Here is an 8,114-nt window from a genome sequence, read left to right on the forward strand (position 1 = left end):
AATGGCAGCCAATGGGAAGACTGTCAGCGCTCTAAGGGGTTCCGCCCCAGGCTGCTTGTTGGAGCTGATGCAAACGGTCACCTTTAAATCATTTCTATTTCCTGTATTGATATGCGGAGGTTAAATTAGACCAATCAACACTGAGGATCGAGGTTCTATTGATTGATTCCCAGTTATCGTTACCGTTCATAACTATTAGGTGTTTTCAGTAATCATAGTATATACTGTATACGCATCCTGATGGTTCCAGGTTTCCGTGGCAACGCTGCTGCCTTAGCGAGGCGCTCTAGAATATGTGCATCGTATTACTGATGAATGAGAACATGGTTTGGCATCTGAGCGAGAAGGAGGCGTGGCCACAGCACTGAGTTCTGGATGAGCCTCTGAGGCAGTGCTGAACGCTGACTCGTCCAATGTTCACAACAAGGTTGCCTGTGACCCTCAGTAGACTCATTCCTACAGACTCGTCATGGCTCGTAACATTCTGAGCGCTCTGGTGGTCACTGAACGACCTTTGACCTTCTGATTCATCCTCTTGACTGTTTCTGAGTACCTACCTCAAACGGCTGAAGCAGAGGAACTTGGCCTAAGAACTACTACAAGTGGACAGTAGGTGGCGACTGTCCCTCTGTAGAGGACTGCAGCGCGTCATCGGGGGGTCACAGGTCATTTGTTTAAACTGAAGCGTTCTGCATTGTCTCTGTTGGTCAGCGAGGATGTTTGGATATGATTTCACCACCAGAGAGTCCTGGAAGCCACGATCTCCTGCTCCAGCCGACTGAGTCTTCAGACGAACACTCTCTGGCTCATTGTTGTTTGAGCCTCGTCTTCTCTTGCGAACGTAGCTCCTCCCAGAACGTGCCTTCGCCACGGCTTTGTGTGCGTTTGTTTTTCTGTATGTGTAATTCCTGACAGCTGTGTTTGTGTTTGAAGGAATGCCTTGAGCTCAGCGTGAGGCGATCTCAGGGACTGCGGAGGGGAAAGGACGAGGCGTCGATGCTGTTGCGGTTGCATCGATGCCGAAGGTCATCTGTGGGAAGCAGGAAAAGTTCGGTCCTTGTCGGGACAAGGCCACTGTGGGAACAAGCCGATCGCACTGGGAGGCTTTACAAGCTGATTTTGCACTGGAGGTGTTGGATAAGATGTATTTGTGTAGGAGCAGAGCAGGTTTATCGTCATGGTGCAGCAGATTCTCTGGGTGGGGGGGGCGTCTGGATGTCTGCTGTTCAAGCACACGGAAGGTTATCAGTGTTGTGTTGGTGGGAAATAAGAAAGTGTCTGCGTTCAGGAAGAGAAGGTGACGTTCTGATGGGTTAGAGGAGAGAACTGATGTGCTTCTCTGTATTTGTTTTTATCTGTTTTTAATCTTATCCTGTAAATAAACAGGAATATGGGGGGGGGCGTGTTTTATATTCAGCACAATGGCAGTTTTGACTGACTATTTCAGACATGTCTGTTAAAGAAAACACAAGATGATGTGGCAGGCTTGCTTTTTCTGTTTATCGTTTATCACATTCCGGCAGGATCATTTTACAGTGAGCCTATTCTCATTATTTGGAGTAATGGGGGGGGGGCGGCATCAAAAATGTAGACAGGATGCACATGTGCTCCTAGTGCTTGTCCATAAATCAAGGGAGGGCTCAACAATTTTATATGCGCTATTGTCGCGGCTGAAGACATTGGAATATTATAATATTCTGCTGCTATGATTGATGGAACCGTTTGTCTTTAACGCAGGACACTGAGGGTCACCCTTCTTGACCTGCGGAACGGACCCTTCAGGCGTGTCTGAGCATTTCCTCTCCAGTCTGATTGTTGCTGGATTTGTTCCAACTCTTTCAGAGTCGCCATATTTTCAGAAATCAATGAGCGTCTATTGTCTTTGTGCCGTTTCCAGCTGACTGACAAACCAATAGGCTGCAGTGATGGTGGGTGATGGGGCGGGACCATGTCTCGCTTTGAAAAGGCTGAGCAAAGGTCCCCGACCTGAATATGCCGACTGACAGTTGTTTGAAAGCCTCTTTACCGTTTCTATGACAACAGTTCAGTTCAGAGAACACTAATGAAGTTGGCTGATGCGTAACGATGAACACGCGATCTGCAGCGCTGCATTCATTCAAGCACCGTACGTTCAACTTCACGCACACGTTTATCCGTTCTTCTTTCTGTCGAGCATCTTCCTAATTCGAAAGGTGTGAACTCAACTATTTATATTTAAATGCTTGTAAACATGCATTTTTCGCATGAAAACTGATAACTCCTTTTGTATTTAAGAATATTGCACAAGTGATTCCTTGTAAATTGCTGCTGTTAGCATTGTAAATTGAACTAAATCGATTTCTATAACTATATATCTTTCTGTGTACTAGATTGAATTTTGGGGACTTGCTTCTTAATCCCAGATTGGGAAGTCGGGCCTTTGGTTCAGGGGCCAGTTTATTTGTCATGGGAAGCAGGACAATTCCTAAAAACGGTCATGTGGGCGTAAAATAAAAGCTCCAGTGGTTCATATTGATATTTATTTTTAAGATGAACCAGCGATATCATTGGAGTTGAAGTGTGCGATGAGGGGACGGAGTTGTGTAGTAATTATTGTCGTCAGGATCCTGTGGTTAGTTCCTACAGGTGTCGGTCTGGCGTGTTGCTGGCTGGCAGGTGGTGAGCTGGTTAGTAGTTTGGTGAACTGGTTAATAGTTTGGTGAGCTGGTTAGTAGTTTGGACTCTTAACGTTATGCTTCGTTAGGAGTTTGTGTGGCAATGAAGGAGATGTCAAGTCTTCCTTGTGTTTGTGTGTGTTTGTATGAATGATGGGCAAATGTGGCTTTTATTAAATTGTGTCTGACGTCTGCCCACCAGCTGCAGCGTAACTCATTGTAGTGACTTTGTGCCGCTGGGAGCGACGGATATGAGTCCTCAGTGTCGCAATACATAAAATATAAAAAGCCTTTTGTGTTGAGGATTATTACAAACACTGCCCCGTATGGTTGGTACACAAACGTCTAGAAAAATCTAGAAATGTTTGTCAGATCGGGCCAAAAGCAAGTTGCACATGTTTCCCTTCCTAGCCGTTGCTCGGGCAACAGCTCGTGAGGTTTGAGATCGCTTCAGGCTTGTGGATGTTCCACTGCTCAGTTCACATATCTTGAGTTCACTTGCGTAGGAAGGAACCAGGGGGAACCTTTTCTGGAACACTTGCATGTCGTTAAAAACACAACCTGATTATTCATTTTGTTTTATACTCAAGGGTTTTTTACTTACCTGCTTTTAATTCAGTATTTTCAGTTTTTTGGGGGGACAGTTCTTCAGCTATAATCTTCACTCACGGCCTTGTTAAAAGTGGGAGCTCAAAGAGGTGGAAATATCAAAGCTTGGTGTTCTTCTTCCAGAATCCGATTGTCCTCTGCACAGACGGATTAGTTGAGCGCTGAGTCGTTTCCATAAGGAGCGGTAAAAGTGAAGCCGAGCTTTCATATTGCTTAGGATGGATTCGTCGTCGTTTGACTGGCCTCCGTTTCTTCACCCGGCTCGACTTTAATGATGAGATTTCCTTCCAGTCATCGTCAGACTGCAGATACTGTATTGATCTCCACAAGTCTTCAGCCATCCAAAATGTTTTTGTTTGGTGCTTTTGTTTTGTCCCATATCTTTGATGCGTTGGCCTCTGTTGCATTTCCATGTGATAATTATGGGATGATTGGTCTGGTGCAACGTAGCGCTCGCTTTAAACGCGGCTTTCACTGTGGAACAATCTCAGCTCTCTCTCTCTCTCTCTCTCTAAACATGCTTCATTGAACTGGTGTTCCAAAATACGTTTTAAGACATCAAATCACCCTTTTTAAAAAACAAAACAAGTTTTAACATATTTAACATCTTCTGTCTGCAGCAATGCTGTCTCTCAGAAGGTCAGTGCTTGTAGAAGCGGATTTGGGATGAAACCTTTCTGCCTTGTTGGCTGACCGGAGGGAATCCTGCGACCTCCTGGTGGAGGTTTTCACACCTCCAGTCAGAAAAGACACGGCCGAACACGCAGGAAACTTCATGGACAACCAGGAAATCAAACCGAACCTGTGACTTCACCTGCCGCTGCCCTTCAGCTTCTTCTAACGTTGAAGGTTAAAACATATTTTTTTAAACTACCTCTTTCTTGCCTGTCTGGAGGGTTCTGCCAACTTCCTCCCTGATGCCTTTTCGCAGACCAGATGACATTCTTTACGACTGAACTATCTGCATCCGTTCACTCTGTTGGTTCTCAAATGTTAGAGTGAAAAGCCACACCGATAAGCAATACTTAGCATTTCTTTGTATGTTTTGTTTTGGTAAGGACCCTCAGTTGTTACTGCCGGGCCTGCTTTGCCAGGAGAATTCAGATTTGTCTATTTTGTGTATTAAAAAGACAGCTGGGATCAGAATGCCACGTTGCATTCCCGTTTTGTAAGCAGCCCTATTTCCATATTTAGTGATCCTTGTGTCACTACAAGGATAATGGGAGCTGAAGGAGAGGGCTTGGTGCTCGCTGCAAAACGGCCCATCCGGTCCCGGGAACCTTTCTCACCCCCCCCCCCCCCCGAATGGGATTCATTTGGTTCCGGTCGCATCGTCAGTATTACACCATCCTTACTAATTATTACTATCCAATATGTTTGTTGCTACTGTTGATTCTGTGGAATGGTTTTTGTCTTGATTTGTTTGTACGCGAGTGCACCGTCAGAGTGGTCGATCTGTTTCTGTGTGTATATATGCGCATATTTAGACTGATAAAAAAAAAGAGCGAGATCTGAGCACAAGTTTGGGTTTTAATTAATTTAATTGTTTGATGAATTCTATGCTGCAATCCAAAGAATAAACGTGTATTATAATACCTTTATCATTTTCCTTTTTTTTATCATGTGAACAATAATCTGATAAGAGAAAATAAAACGATTAACAGACCATTTGATTTGTTTTACTGATTTGAGTTACGAGTCAACTAGTTTTGCGTTACTAAAAATGTAGGTGACTGTTTGGGGATTATTTTGTTTACCAAGGATCAAAACAACCGTTTGATTTGGGATTTTCAAATCTAAGATCAACAAAGATCTTTGTCTGAGTTAATAAACTCATCAATACTAACTGTAGCTGAGGACAACGTATTGCCTCCGCCAAGGAGGTTGTTTTATCTGTCTGTTTCTCTGTTTGTTAGCAGGAAAAACTGCTGGGAAAAAATCTAAAGGTGAGGCTTGGTCTAATTTAGATCCCGTCAAATTTTGAGAGCGATCCGGAAACCTGTCTGGGTACAAAAATATCAGGAGTTTCCCATTTAATTCTAATGGAGGCTTACATTTAAACATTGAAAACCCCATTTATGGATTAAAAATACAATAAAACATTTTATTTGTAATGGCTGGTGATGATCACCTCTCTCTGCCTCGAGTCCACCAGTTGGACGATTTGGTCGTTAATCCGTTACAGCCATACAATGATCTGATGTGAGCTCAGAATTTGAGTTCCAAGTTCATGAAGAATGCTTTAGTAAAAACAAGGTTTTTTTATTTTATTTATCTGTTCATAGTGACTGAGGGAAGAGAACGGTTGTGGCCAGGGTTTACCAGCTGGACGGCAGAAGTGAAACATGCCTCAGGCCAGGCCAGTTATAGCCTGATAGAAATAATGTAATGTCTATAAACATTTTACTTCATACAAATGTAATGTATATGGAACCAGTGGGGAGGGGAGGGGAGGGGGGGGGGGGGGCGACTTGAACTGCCTGTAAAAACCGACAAAACAAACCGAAGCATACTACATGGTCTGATTGGTTTTTATTCCCTTGTAAATAGAATATCAATAAAAACACACCTTAAAAACAACATAAGGTTTATCCAACAGATGGAAAAGTAACCAAAGGCATATGTAGATTTTCTACATAGTGATTACAGAACAGTCTACCGTCCAAAAAAGGCACTAAATCTTGAAATAGAGGGATAAAATAAGAAAACAGAATATCCTGCTGAGGTTTGATTTTGTTTTTTTCATTCATTAGTGAAGTATTGATGTTTATTGCCAAAATGAAAAGGTAATCATTCAGGAATAGAAATGTTTTTACACAACTGATTAACAGATGCTTATTTATGAGAGTATTTACAGTCATTCGCTGATAAGAGAGCAAAAATATTGGAACATCCATTTTATCTTGAATCCTTTAATTGCCAAAGAGGTTCCATCAAGTCTCTGACTAAAGGAAGAAAGATGATCCATAGCTGAGGGCCTGAGCCCAGTTCAAAGCAGACCTCTGATCAGATCCTCCACATCAGCAGTTACCAATGGCAACATGCTCATTTCATTTCAAGTTGATTAGAATATAAATACATGTCGCTTAAATGTAAACAAGACCAATCAATATGAAAATCTGAACGATTTATTTTCTGGGTCTTTTCAGCTTGGATTTGGGTGTATTTTGTTGCGGTAGTGTTTTAGGATGAACCTACAAGCTTGTCTGAGATAAAAGGGCCACTATGCATTTGATGAGGAAGTTCTGTGTGTTCAAACAGCCACAGTGAGGCAGAAATGGTTGAAATGGATGGCAACACACAACAAATATTGAGGAATATAAAACAAAACAAAAAAGGATCTGAGAAGACGACTCGCTATCGTGCAGTTATCTTTGAGGGTTTTTTTCCTCTGTTTAATTCTTGATATTTTCTGACTTTGGCTTCAAAATAAATGACACGAATAAACTACTTATTTACTTCACACTGAATTGCTGTTCCAGAAGTCCAAAGTACAACTTCATGAGGATCCTGAAGGCAGCAACTAAAACTATTAAATACCCTGAAATAATCTCAAAAGCAACTCATCTTCAATGAATCCAATGATTCACTTAAGGAAGGCTTCTGCTTGGCAGATTTAAAAGAAATCAAACATATTTTAACACTTGGTGGGATAGTGTATCTGACGTAAATAATTTGAAGAGCTGATAAATGCTACATAACTAATGATGCCTCAAGTTAACAAGCGCTTAAAGCAAAGAGGCAGGACAGCTCTGCTGCCGTACAATAAAAATATTCCACCAAAAACAAAAAAAAGTGAAATCCTCTCCGACTTAGTCGACTTTAGCATTCCCACCCGGATGAGCAAAAATACAAGCATTATGGCCTCCGGCACAAACATGAAGTTATTAATTTTTTGAAGTGGAATTTTCCCTTTACTTTCAAACTTGGCTCAAATTTGAGAGAGTTTCCCTTTAAAGAGACAAAAGACGTTTCTGTCGTCTTGTGTTTACAGTCGGAGGCCGTAACTCTCGACTGGTGAAACTTGGATTCATGTTGCAGCCGTGGAGGAGCCTGTGGGTGGAGCTTATAGCTGCAGGGGGGTCAAGTGAGGTAATTGTGTCATCTTTTTGACTTTGAACCACCAGCGTCACCTGTAAAGCACCCGTTGAGCAACGATGAGCCGGTTTGAACGAAGCTGATCCCCCGTCAGCCGCCTGGCATCACTTTTAACAGAGTGATTTCTTTATGTACAGCCATTGCAGAAATCACTCATCCGTTTGTACACTGCACAAGAGAAGGCACTTCAACTTAAACCGTGCAGGACTACTGTATTTCATGAGCTGACCTTTGCCTGGAGGCACTTAATTCATATTTCCGATTAGAACCTGATACTTTATTTTTACATTGAAATTGAATTAACTGATTCCCACCTCTTTTTGAACCGCCTGTTGATCATTTAAATATTCCTTGGAGGCCAGATTATGCCAAATTCACTCTGAATAAAGAGAATGTGTTCAGCAAGGTGGATTAAGAGGGGAAGCTTCTAACATTTGTCAGTGCTCGTTTTATAGCTTATAATAAACACCTCTAAAAGGCTATAAAAATGTTTTTTAAAGCAATATGCAGGTATCGGTTGTATTTCTACAATGGCTGTTCACAGATTATTTCTCACTTTGACCAAGCAGTTACTTTTTCATGGAGAAACACTTATTCCTGGATGTTTCCTACCAACTCAGTAAATATTTAGCCGTTAGCTTTAAACCTCAGTCCGTTGCATTCTCACTCAAAGAAGCGTTTCAACAGCAGCGACTCTGAGCACCGTTTCCATCCAATAAAATGGAATTAAAACTTGAAAGACCAATTTAAACA

Source organism: Brachionichthys hirsutus, unplaced genomic scaffold (genome assembly GCF_040956055.1).
Source record: "Brachionichthys hirsutus isolate HB-005 unplaced genomic scaffold, CSIRO-AGI_Bhir_v1 contig_200, whole genome shotgun sequence".
Lineage (NCBI taxonomy): Eukaryota > Metazoa > Chordata > Actinopteri > Lophiiformes > Brachionichthyidae > Brachionichthys > Brachionichthys hirsutus.